The 13,621-nt window shown below is 38.0% G+C and overlaps 1 protein-coding gene across 3 annotated transcripts in view; it reads left to right on the forward strand.

Moving 5' to 3' along the window:
* The first annotated feature begins 2,209 nt into the window (after positions 1 to 2,209).
* The window catches only part of fam53b (family with sequence similarity 53 member B), a 59,100-nt gene continuing 47,688 nt past the window's right edge, over positions 2,210 to 13,621 (forward strand). The window contains exons 1-3 of one of the 3 annotated variants that reach the window (XM_088351201.1): positions 2,210 to 2,347; positions 6,731 to 6,914; positions 8,521 to 8,592. The gene's annotated coding sequence lies outside the window, so the exon portion shown is untranslated. The remainder of the gene's footprint in view (positions 2,348 to 6,730; positions 6,915 to 8,520; positions 8,593 to 13,621) is intronic. The other 2 variants (XM_088351200.1, XM_088351202.1) reach the window with 2 other exon arrangements.

The raw sequence follows: 13,621 nt of genomic DNA on the forward strand, positions 1-13,621 counted from the left end.
CTCTTTTCATAATTTTTATCAAATCATCAAAAATAAATGTGCTGAAGACTAAGCTTGTGTCTGGGGCGCGGGTTTAGCAATTTAGTAAATTTGTCTCATAATATATGGCGTGGCTCTTTCCCAAAATAAAATTAATATTTTTTGCTTTTATGGCTCTTTGAGTCAAAAAGGTTCCCGACCCCTGCCATATTCTGTACTCACATGCGCATCATGAACAAGCTGACCAGGGATGCAATGATGACACACGCCAGGAGATGGTGGCAGCAAGTGAAAAAGTTCAGAATTCCGTGGAGCTCCTTTGACCTAAAAATAAAGTGTATAATAATAATAATAATAATAATAATAATTTCCTTTGTATTGTCATTCTTTGTAACAATGTACACAGAACGAAATGTCGATACACCTGACCCGTTGTAGCGAGTCGATGCAGCCGCAGCCAGAGGGCGCCGCCATTATACCAATTAGGTATGTCTCGGTCGAGGCGCGAACCAGCGACCTCCCAGTCTCAAAGCGGGCACACTACCATCTATGCTCCGCTCCTTGTGAATTTAAACATCAATATGTAATACTCCATTCTAAAAAAAAGTCCATGAAACGAGAAAATAAATTACCCAATGGCTAAACTTACTGTTAGTTTGGTATTACTATCACTGATTGTAATGTCATGTCCTGCACGGTTGACATGGCGCCCAGCTGGCCCCGCCCCTTGACACCGGCTGAGACGCATTGGACTGAATGCTTGTGGAGTACTTAAACGCTCCTTTTGGGACTGCCTGTTGCCAGACCATTGCTTTACCTTGTTGAAGACCTGTTCATGCCTGTTTGATCTGAGTAATGCCTAGTTTGTAATTTTGATTGCCTTTAAACCTGTTTTGTTTTGTCTTTGGTCCGTTTGTGTGTTGGACAACTTTTATTTCCTAATTAAAGTGACAGATCATCTACGCATATGAGTTCCGACTTCTTGCTTCCCGGTCCGTTTCCTGACCTGTAATGTTTGTGCACTAAATTAGAATGCTTGGTCTCACTATCACCCTCTGCCACGAGGCAGGAGAATCGCATGCTTCACTCTGCATTTGCAGACACTCAGCAAAAATCAAAAAAATCAAATATAAACATTGGTAAGTTCAATGAAAAATAACTTTTACACTGAATAAAAAACCTTTGACAGATTTTGTTTTATATTTCTATGCTATCCAACATTCCAAATATGGTCTTGTGTGCTTGGTAAAGACTTTGCGAGTCGGCAATATATTTTCTGATGCATTCATCCGTAGACTATGGGTTCCAAGGCTTGTAATGTTCCCAAAGGGGAAGCAAAAACATGATAACCATAGGAATTAAGCTTGACATAATAAAGAAGGCACACACATCAATACCCGAGCCAAGGAGTATGGCTGCAAGCTACGGCCCGGAACGAATCGGCGATCAGGACAATTATTAAGAATAAGGTTTGAAAGCAAGGACATATTCCAAGGTCATGACAATCCTCGCAAGTAAAAATTTTAAAATCAGTTTACCAGTAATTTTTAATCTGATGTCTTTCCCGCCTGTTGTATTTATGGATTTCTCAACCATCTCAAATTATGTCACAACAAATGTAAATCTTATTTTGCCTTTATGTGTATCTCTATTTACACATATGAACATAATGTTTTTATCTGGGATATTGCTGGTTTGGAATGCATTGGCTACACGTTACTATAGGTTTCTATCCCCCGCTACACGGCATGTACCTTTCCCTAACTTTAGTATGGATTATGTCGTATCCCGGGGTATACTGTACTGAAGTCACATTTGGTTACGAGAATAAAAACCTAATGAGTGAATCACAAAACTGCAATAGTCCTAAAATAATCAAGGATATCTAAAAAGCATCGAGACAAAGAAATTCAGCGAATCTGCCTTTTTCAAAAGTGGCAAAAATAACAAAGTGCCAGTGGTATCGTAAACGCCTGAGGGAGGACCATAGTGGAACGTACCAACTCTACGGGAGGGACAGACTTAAAATTTCACTATATTTAAGTTGTTTGTAGCCACAAATTTAAAATTGTATTCTTAGATTCATCACAGATTTCTGTTTTTGCCCAAAAACTGTCTCTTTCGGTATTTAAATCCCATTTGACTTACAAAACGACCACAGTTTTTCCTCTATCTACCCCGTTATCCATATTTGAAGTCGTCCAACTGCGAGCAAAATGCAGCTCGGATTCCTTAACCTCACGCAGTCACACTATTCTGTGTGTCACGGCCTGTCTGACGTGGAGCTGTATTTGGCTTCATCTATGCCCTACTCTCCCCCCACGAAAGATGTCCTAACTCCGGGAAAAGACAAGCCTCTGCTGGCCAGGTAGTCATGAAATCCATTTTCCAATTGTGTGTGTGATTGTAGGAAAGCTACGTGGACTTTTGATAGATGTCAATTTCCAGAGAGTGACAAAACTGTTCCAAGTTATGTGTTATGGCCCTTTTCTCCTAAGTGTTCATAATGCAGTAGTTTATATACGGCGTGTTCTGTGGAACTTTGTTTTTTCGGGGAGGGTAACAAATGTGTTCGCATGAATGGACAACCTGTTGCTGCATGTGTTGAGTCTACATGGCAATTGTGTGTGTGGTCACAATCAAGCTCATGTACTTGACAAATGCACACAATGAATAGTACATTTTGATAAATCCGTCGAAGTTCATTTTACTAGCATGCCCTTTGTCCTCACTAGTACCGTACATGTTTTTACTAGCGTGACATTTTTCAACGCTTGTAGGACAACTTTAAAGTTTGTATAGTATATTAGTTAAATATGGTAGCATTAGTTGGCAAATCTTAATGCTACTAGTACTACTGTTTTAGAGCTAACTATTAACTTTTTGAATTTCATATGCTGCAGTTCGTAGTTCGGGACAAAGAGCATACAAGTACATTGACTATAAAATGAAAAAGAGGATATTGAATTCAGCGCCATAAAACACCAAAACATGTAGACTAGCAAATGTGCCCCTTTCTTTGTTTTACACGACTGTGCTGTCGTTTTAGTAATTACACTTCTAGCGCCATCTAGTAGGCATGTGGTACACCAGGGCCCCCCTATTTTTTCCCCTCGGAAGGCCTCATAACTTTCCCCTTCTCTAACAGTAAATGTGTGATGATTGCCTAAACTGTTTTCCAGAAAACATATATTAAATACCCCATCTCATTATGAACAGGACAAAGGTGAAAAATTAAACAACAACACTAATAATGAAATGAATGATAACTAAACAAGCCTCTCTGGATCTTAACATTTTGTTTTCAGGGTTAGGATATTTTTTTTCTCGAGATTGCCAGATAAAGGGGCACATACTGCAGAAGGGTGGAACAGATAGTCACGTTATATGCGCACATAAAATAGTTAATAATAGTTATTATTAAAAATAGTTCATAACTAAGGATCATTTTATTGCAATCGTCCAAGCTTTATTATCAAGGACTTGAAAAAAAAAAAAATGCTCTCTGCTCCTCTGCTCAGGGGGCTGGACCAAATGTGGAGGCAGGCTGTACCCGGCCCGTGGGATATAGTTTGGGGACCATGTTATACAATAGAAACCTCATGGATGACACTAGTAGTATCAAAATAATATCCAGATACATTGTTCATGCAGCATGCACACATTCATTTATCACTTTTGAGGATGTTTAGGGCTGAAGTAAGCCAAAACAACTTTTTTTAATTACTCTTATTGTTCAACTTAAGTGCAAGTTGCACAAATATACACTACTAGTATTGTATCAAAACTAAATGATACACTAGAAACATAGGCGTGCCCACATGTAGTTTAGCATCATTAGAATTATTTACTTAGATCTACTAATGTTTTTTGGGGGGTTGTGGTGTGTGACAATTTACTTGCAACATGTCATTATTGTATAGCTGAATTATCACACATGTGTGGTAAAATCTTAATGCTCACACACTCTAAGTGGGTTTGGTCCTGTGACAAGGATGAGTCATTTCTACTCCGGCAAGGAGGTGATTCTCTTTTGTTTTCTGTGTGCAATGAAATGCTCCAAAACAACGGGCCACATTGTTTTTTATGTTTTTTTTTCTTTCTCCTAAGGCACTTTCTAAAGTCAGTGAGTGCGAGGGATGGTCACAAAAGCCTGAGGTTCAAATTAAAGTTCTTATGGCTTGTTAAAAACAACAAAAATGTCGTATGCTGCACCCCAAGTACTGATTAACAACTGGTAAATAAGAGGAGGGTGCCATAAAAACTCCATTAACTGTACAGGAATTTAAAAGCGTGTGTATGTAGGTCAGTTTTTTTTTTTTTTTTTTTTTTTAACATTTACCGGTAACAAAATGGATGACATCACTCAAGCACAGGGTTCGTTCGAGTGTTTAAAATCCTTAAATACTTGAATTTTATTGTTGTGTTTTCAAGAATTGAAAAGCGCTTGAATTTTTGGTGAAGTGCTTGTAAATTTGTCAATGCTTGAATTTGTTGTCATGTTTCTCAACAAGTCTGCTGAAAAATGACGCCAACACTGTTCTCTGGTGGTTTTTCTTTGCCATTGCATTTCTTCTAAGTAACTACAGCTGGCAATAGTTTGTGCAGCATTGTCCTGTGATGTGCATCAGTTCACGCCCAATATGACAGTTCCATGCTAAATCTTAACGGGGCATTATGTAAGGTGTATTAGTGCAAGGATTACGCATCAATTATGGGCCATGCAAAAAATTAAGCTAGTCTTTCCCAGTGGTAAATTGTAATGGGAAGAACTTAATGCAACTGAAAATATAAATTACATGTTACTGTAATTTTTTACCCAACACCTACAGTACATGGGAGAGATTTGTCTCAAAAACAAATATATTTTCGTAGGTCTAGAAATTTCTGTGATTTCTAAATAACCTGAGCCTTACCTAGGTGGGAGATTACATAATTGTCCACCAACATGCTGCTACGGGTACCGGACAAAAAAAACCTGGGGAAATGCTGGGCAATAAATAGAAGGAAAATGGTGCTTAATGGTGACTTTTAGTCTCTGTAATTTTTATTCTTACTTGTAAGATTTAGCACTTGTTAACCCAACAGAATACTACAACATTTAGTGGTAATAAAATACACACTGTCCCTTTAACTTTCCTATTGATGCATGAACTTCAAACTATAATTCTGATGGCCACAATGGCCCCCAGTATGCGAGTTTGAGACCCCTGCTGTACAGTAAACAATAAACTCAGAATATATGCTCAGGACAACATGTGGTACTGTTTCTGGAATTGAACAAATATTATGTTTATGGTAGTAGGTTTTTTTGTTTTTTGTTTTTTTTTAAGCGTCTAAAATTTATTTTTTAAAACTCCCAAAACATGTAAAATAGGATAATTATTTAATACATTTTTTGTATAAACAATACCTCACCTAAAAGGTCAGAACTGACTTTAAAAACCCTTCTAACTCGCAACCCTCTTAGAGATGGTTCGTACAGGTGCTTGAATATTAATGTTGTTTTCAAGGTCAGGAACATTTTTGAATTTTGGGTGAAGTGCTTGAAAATGCATGAAATTGTTGCCGATGCCATGTTTCTTGGCAATCTGACTCAATAAACCATGCAATAAATGAAGAAAAATCTGAGAAAAAAAGGCTCTGGTCGCATCCAAGAGGATATTTTCGAAATAAAGCCAGTCTCTTTCGGCTCCCAAACAGCTCCTCAGATTACTTTTCTGTTTGAATGATAAATTATCAATAATTATAAAACAATATACACCAAATTATTTAGTAATCGTAGATTTCTTATATGGCTGGGATCCCGGAAAAACACATAATATAAATTAAAATATTCACAGATCTACAAAAAATTGTAAAATGCAAAACAATTTTAGCTTTTTGAACACTGAACAGATTGTAGAGGCAAAACGACACAAAATCAATGAAAATGCAAAACAATAAAGTAGGATAAGATTGGTGCTACAAATGAATTATAAAATGCAAGAAAATTGACTATTTACATTTCTATTTCAACTAATTTAGGCACTGATCCATTAAAAAACACACCAGGAATATAAATTACAATGAGTAAAACAAAAAGCAAAATATCAGCAGTCTCTACGATTGAAAGATTGAATGCACATCGCTTCGGAGCAATAAATATCATTAAAACAATTGTAGATTTGGCTCATCAACAAGATGGCTGAAAATTATGTCACCTCTTTCTAGATCAGGGTTCTCAAACTCTATTTACTTGGGGCCATCGGAGCTAGGGTCTTTGTGACGTTAGGACTAAATCATATTGTCCACAAGAAAAGTTCTGATAGAAATATTCTACTGTTCTCATATCTTTTTAATACATACATTACTTTATTTGTCTTCCGTATTGAACTCAATTATTACCCAACACTTAAAGAGCCCCTTCCCTGTTTGTTTGTATACAAGTTTGAAGTAGCCAAGCTGCGCGTATATTGATGAAGCAGAATGGCATAATTCATGTCAGTTTATAGCATCTTATTGACACAAAAAGATCATGGTAGTATATTCAAAGTTTGCAAAAGATGGGGCACTTGTAAGTCAAGGTCCAACATCATGTAAAAACAAGTCGAGACTTGATCAGTCTACAGCAATTGACATCTAGCTAATAGAGGATTGTCTTTGATTGGGATTTTTGTACAGCTGTAGAGATTGTGTCATTCAGAAACATTCTGCAAGCATGTTTGCTTTAATGACCTCAAAACGATGACTGGACTGTTTCCCTTTCTAGTTGTGGCTCGGAAGTGGTTCTGTTTTGCCCACGTCTTCACGTTATGCGTCGGTTTGCTTGATCCATGTGGACACAGTCAACAACGAAACTGGTTTAGCACCTGGGCACCCTAATGGGAAATACCTGGAGCAATTCCATCTGCTACCGTACCCGGCCGGGAAAAGAAAATTGGACTCCGGTGAAGGTGAAAGATGTTATGATTATCTTGTCTTGTCACAGGAGCTTATACTGGTTGGCCTTGTTGCAAACTCGCTACTGCCAAGAGGGATGTTCATTTTGCACCCGTGGGAAAGAATTGCCTTGTTATAGCGGTTTTTCAAAATATTATGTTTGTGTTTCCTGGTACGATGTCACCTTGCAAACAGATGTTGCAAGCATTTTTGTACAAGCTGTAAGGGTGGGCAGATTTATCCAAATTTCAATACTAAACTAGTAAATAGATCAGATTAATAATGTTGTCCTTGGATTGATACTAAATTCCTCCACCAATCCCCTCAAAGTGCCACTTCTATATGTAGATGGCGCTTCCCTTCTCTCTCACAAAGCGCCATTGGCAACTCTTTGAATGTATGCCTGAGTGTGCGACTTGAGGCACACTTTTAACAACTCTTCTTACCTGGCCTGCTGCTGCTGCATCCTGCCAGCCAGAAGAGCACCAAAGCTATTCGCCCACCCCTGCCAGAAGCGTAAAATGGTATAACAGAAGCAAACAAAAAAACGCAGTGGTAATCAGACTTTTTTTCAGCTACAGGAAAAGATAATGCCAGGTGAAATTTCAGTGGTGAAGTGGTCTGCTACTGTGGCAACACCACAAATTTACATTTAACACATGGAATAAAGAGCTCATCCTGCATAAAACAACCAAAAATGTAAACATGTTGCCGTTCCTGAAAAATGATTCCAATGTCAGTATGGCAACTGAGCAAATGAGACAATTGACACTTGCTTGCATTACTGGGTTTATTTTAAAAGTATTGTGCAATGCAAGGTATTTTAGTTTCCCAGTTGACATTATACATTATTGGCATTTTTGTTACATTACTGCCTTTTTGGTTTGACTCTCTTTGCTTTTTATGAAATTTTTCTAACGCCAAGCTTTCTATTTATTATTTAAAGTTTGCAGTTTAGTTATATATGAATGTACGTGTATATATAATATAAATAAATAAATTATATATATAACATTTTTTGTGTCTAAAATCCTTATGCGGTGTTTATTGAGTCTATAAACCAACTCAAGGGGGTGGGGTTCTATTATTTAATGATCATGACATATCTAAATAAAATATTATTAGCAATTGATACTACCATGTATTTTCCTGGATCAATGTCAATATTCCCTGTATGTTGCATTTGGGGTTTTCACGTCTGGAGAAACTGAACACATGTAACATTTCGTTTTCATGTAAAGGTCTACAGTAATAGAGGTGCTTAAAATTTCCTTTCCCTCAAAGAGCACCACATTTTGAGGATAAACACCAGCGAATTCAACATAACAGATAATTGGAATAATAACTTGTCGGATCAATTCAATACCTAAAGTTTGTTGCTAATCGGTAGCTAACTTATTAGCTGCTGAGCCTTAGCATTCACTTGGTCAAACAAAATCTCGTCTGCAGAAGTACCATAAAACTAAAGTCAAACATTAATTGGGCTTTCATGATCTGTGATTGAGTTGAGCAATAACAGGAAGTTGAGGTGAGTAAGCCTATCGTTTTGAAAAATCCTTTCACCTTAAAAATAAGTATAATTAAAAGTAACATCTGACAAGGCAGGATTTATTTTGACAGTGTGTGGCGCTGATTGCTGTGTGTTTTTGAGGAGCGAGTCCCATCTTGCAAGGTTAGAAGGCAGCTTATGTTGTGAGTACAGTACATTCTTTATTTTGTTTTTTACATATTTATTGTGGTTCTGTGGCCACTGTTGAGAACTTGTTTGGTGCATATGAAGAAGTTGAGGCCATCTACCTCTGCATGGTTTTAACGTGGAGAAATATATATATAAAACTCTGATATTAGTTACATGTGAGTTCTTATCTGTGGGGAGTCCCTCTCAAAACTTTTAAATAATGAACATAAAAGATACATACACAAAATAAGGTAGAAGGCTCAAATTTGTATCTTGATTGATTCCTCATTTAAAAAAAAAAAACAATAATTTGAAAAGTAAATAAATAGGAACAGTTTGAGTTTTTACATTTACTCATTTTACGTATATTTTTACAAAGTTGTTTTTGCCTCTGTTCTCTCTCTCTAGATAACATTAGAGCTAGTTTTTTTATTTAGTTCAGGTTGAGGAATGCAGCTTGTTTTGCATCATCTTTACGATGCACTTACTATTACCTAATTGTAGCCTTCAAGCAAGTTATGCAGATAAATAGTTAGTTTTGTATGATGTTTGGATGAAAACTGATTTAACATCAGAATTAATTAAAGTTCACTGAATTGACCATGTTTGTTTAAATCTAGTTTTGGTCCGTATATTGCTTCAAACAAAAACGTATACACCCAGAAAAACCTTTTTTCCTGTGTGTCCCACTTTTCTCATCAGTGACGTGCCGTAAAGTTCGTGTCTAGTGAATCACAGTCAGATTTAAAAATAAATGAACCTTCACCTTATTCATTATTTGAAAAAAAACGGTAGCATAGAAAAAATGTAATTTCTTACCTTAACTTATAAATTGAGTCTGAACTGCTCCTTTTTGCATAAACGTATCAAATGTTCTTGATAAAAATGTCCGGATGCCGTGACTTGTTAGCTTGCTAATCTTATAAATAATTCTATTGTTTGGGGCGGAGGTGTGAGCCGAATCCTTGGTCTCACTACCGCCCTCTGCCATGAAGCAAGATAACGAGAAGATCTTTAACACTGGATACATATAACTAGTTTGGATATTTTTAATTTTATATTTTTATGACTTCTGCGCTCACCTGCTGGCTTATGTGTACGTAGCCAGTCAGAAAAAAAAATGCCAATTGCATTGAATTTCAAATGTGAGTCAAATATCCGACATAAGCTAATCGGAAGCTTACTTTACTTGTTTCGTGTAGAAGTTCTATTTCTTCTCCTTGGCTACTATGATTTGTTTTGTAAGAATCATTGCCCCATTTCGTTACATAATTTCCCGCTTTTGAACATTTACACTTTTAGGCTGGATTATTAGCTTTGACATCAGGGAATATTTTGGCAAGCTTCGAGGTTTGACAGGCCTTTAGCTTTAACTGATCTATTTTTTTCCGCTCTGAGGGGCATCTAAATGTAGGTTACCATTGCTCTGCAGTTGAATACATGCGAGTGCAAAAAAGGAAGTGACACAAACCACATCGGTTGCCAGTTTTATCCTAGCATCAAGATGTGCATGCTCAAGTTTGCGTCGTCTTTGTGCTCCGTTCTGTCTGGATTGAAGTTGACTGTAATCTATATACAGTAATCCTTTGCTGTTTTGCTACTCATGGGATTTTAATTGTGCACTCCTTTCTGCATTCTGATTGGGTAAAGGGACAATTTGCCCCCTTTCTGCCCGTGTTTGCCTGTGCGCGAGTTGCACACGTACGTAAAACAGCTTGACAAACCTACTGTACGAATGCAAAACTTTTTCACGTTCAAGTTTCTCTAAAAGGAATTGTCTCCAAAACGCTCTGTGCTGACAAAAGCACCAAAAGGTGGAAGAAGATGCTTTACATTGCCAACACAATTGGACATCTCCACCCGCTAAACTTGCTCTTGAGCCGCATGCAGCTTTTTGACGCTCCCTAGCGGTTCCCTGACACTTTTTCAAAAATGTTTGATAGTGGAAAGATATACTGTCAATTCCGGACTATAGAGCGCACCTGATTATAAGCCGCACCCACCACATTTTAAGAGGGTGTCCGCTTTTGTACTTATACAAGCCGCATCTGTATATAAGCCGAATGTGCCCACATTAAAGCATGTAACACAATTACTAGATTAACCCAAACCCGATCTTGAGTCCCGCGATTCTAACTGAATATAAAATACACAGTCCAAAAACCACAGCCGGCAAAATGAACGGAAAATGATACCGGTACTTAAAGTTTGATGCAGACCTGCAGAGTCCGGGTCCCGTTTAAAATAATCCAAGGAAGAAAAAAAATGTATATTTCCAAAGGTAAGGGTGGGAAAAATATATGTATATCCACTGTTGTCAGCCGCGACAACAAACACGTCTCACCTTTACTCCACTTCCCGTCAGCCCGCATTTGCTCCGCCCCTTCTTTCTTATTCGCCCGTGCAAAACATATCAGAATAAGTGTCTCAAATAAATACATTACAAAAATATACAGTTGCAAATACATATTATACATGGTTACACATATTTACAAAGAAAGACGGTACACCGAGAGAGTTTTCAAAGCTTTAATAATAATATTATAACTTTCATCCTAAACCGTGCCTGTGAAGGGTAGCAAAACGCTACTAGCAACACGCTCGCAACATCGTAGACGGATCTGTAAAAAAAAAAAACCACACACCGTTCATGTAGAAATCACAGTAAACCGTCCTCATCTTCCTACCTACAACTGACGTCATCAAAGTCGTCTTCCTCCAGTATTGGAAAGAGACTTTATCATATTGCGTTTAGCTTGAAAGTTGCGTCATGTGCCTTTCATTTTGCAATTTGCATGATGAGGATATGTCTACGCTAATTTAACTTGTGCACAAGTTAAGAAATTGCAGTCTTCCATGGCGCATATATTCCACCGGTCTAAATCTTACCTTTTGTATCCGAGCGCCACTGGCGGCTGTTAGAAAAATTACATAACGTTTGGGAAAAAAGTAGCGGCTTATAATCCGGAATTTACGGTGTATAGTTTCTTTAGGAATGAAATGAAATGAAATTATCTGCATTTATATAGCGCTTTTCAAGTCAAGACTTCCCAAAGCGCTTTACATTGTGCTTCACATTTCCCAATAACGGCCGTGCAGCCATGTGAGGCGCTAACCTGCTTATTGGGGGTATTAGGGGTTCAGTCTTACCCCAAGGACACTTCGACATGTAACACGGAGGAGCCTGGATTCGAACTGCGATCTCTTGATCCCAAGACGAGCGCTCTACCCCCTGAGCCACTGACACATTCTTACAATCTCCTATTGATATAGATATACACAGTATATGTTTCTTTTCTTATAAGACTTTTAGTTTTGTTGCAGCTCCAGACATCCTTTTTTTCCCCTGGTCCAATATAGCTCTTTCCACATTTTGGATTGCTGACCCCTGACTAAGGAAAGTAAATGCTGTTTTCCATAACATCCACATGACAGGGACAAAGTATCATGCAAAGAGAAAATGCAGTGTAATGAAATCAAAATATCCATCTATCCATTTTATGTGGCACTTATCCTAACTGGGGGTGCTGCTAACTCTAGTCAGTGGTCATGGGACACCCTGGACCGGTTGCCAGCAAGTCAAAGGGCACACTGAGACAGAAGACTCACACGCTCATTCACAACTAGGGACGATTTGGACCAGGAAATCAAAAAATGATTTTTTAAATTTAGAATTTGACACTACAGAAGTTATTTGTCAAAGGGGAACCACTTCTTGCGGGTGTCTTGGGTAGGTACAGTCTGGCAGCACCCATCCCTCTCCAGGCTGTTTCAATGGGGTAGGGGTTTGCTCCTCCACATGACTGATCGTACTGGTTTTCAAGTTTAGCAGTAGCAGAGGAAGCCTCCTGATCTGACTCACGCAGCATTTACACCGAAAAACAACGGCAACCAAATGATGAAACGCGTCATCCTATTCTTCAGAGATGAGCCGGATGTATGTCAATACTGATACTTGATCCTTAGTAAGTAGTTTTATTTGTTAAACAAGTTCTTGAGCTAGTCTATTGGGTTTGACTATCACAGGACCTTTTTGGAACCCCTTGCGAAAAACAACAAATTACTGTGTAACTTAACCAACATACACGCATTTACTGAACTACATTCTAAACCTCCATGCCCCCCCCCCTTTTTGTATTTTAGTCGTATATGTCTGGCCATTTTCTTGTTTTTTGCAGCTTGTTTGTCATGCAGCTTTTTGTTCCCTTCACACTGCTCTTCTTTCATGCCTTTGCTGGCCTTAGGCGTCGCAACCAGAGAGGAGATTGTTCTCAGTGCCTTGCATGTATTTGTTACAGTGTGAGTTTCCTCACGCTATTCTCCATTTCAGAGGCGTTATTTTCCCCCTGTGATCAGCAGTCATAACTACAAACAGTGAAACTCAAACCTACATGGCTGCAGGGACTCTAGAAAACAACACGCCTCTTTTGGCTATTTTTCTTGTGTTCGTTGCACACACAGTTTGTAGATGGCTTTCTCATTAACATGATAGATTTGCAAGCCGAGGTCTTGGTGTCCTGCGTGTCTAAAAGAGAGAAGGAAAGAGAGATTCTCATATACATTGCGAAAAGAGCTGATGCAAAAGTTCCTGTACCAAAATGGGTATCAAAAAATTGGCATGCGAATGTAGAAAGCGTATCGCTTGAAGGGAAACATTTTGGGGTAATGATTTGCCTCCTGTGCGTCCATTCAAATAAGACTCTGTTAAAACAAGAACTCCTTTTTGAATTATAAGGCACACACCCCAAAATGGTCTTCTGTACTTTTTTTTTCATATATAAGGTGTATAGAATCTAAACACAAGTAAAGGCTAGGGTTATAAATAAAGTACCATATTTGTGCATTGATTGATCAGCCAGAATACATTACTAATCACAATTGCACAATATTTGCTGCAACAGAAATCAAACCCGGATCGCTGTGGGGAGCGTGTAAGATCGTATCCACTAGACCACTAGGGATAGAGATGACTCATAAAAAGGCATTACATTTTATCTTCTAATCACACATTTGTTTTTAGTTTTATTCCTGTTGCATTCATTA

This window comes from Urocampus carinirostris, chromosome 13 (assembly GCF_059441175.1).
Source record: "Urocampus carinirostris isolate Australia breed hairy pipefish chromosome 13, RoL_Ucar_1.0, whole genome shotgun sequence".
Classification (NCBI taxonomy): Eukaryota; Metazoa; Chordata; class Actinopteri; order Syngnathiformes; family Syngnathidae; genus Urocampus; species Urocampus carinirostris.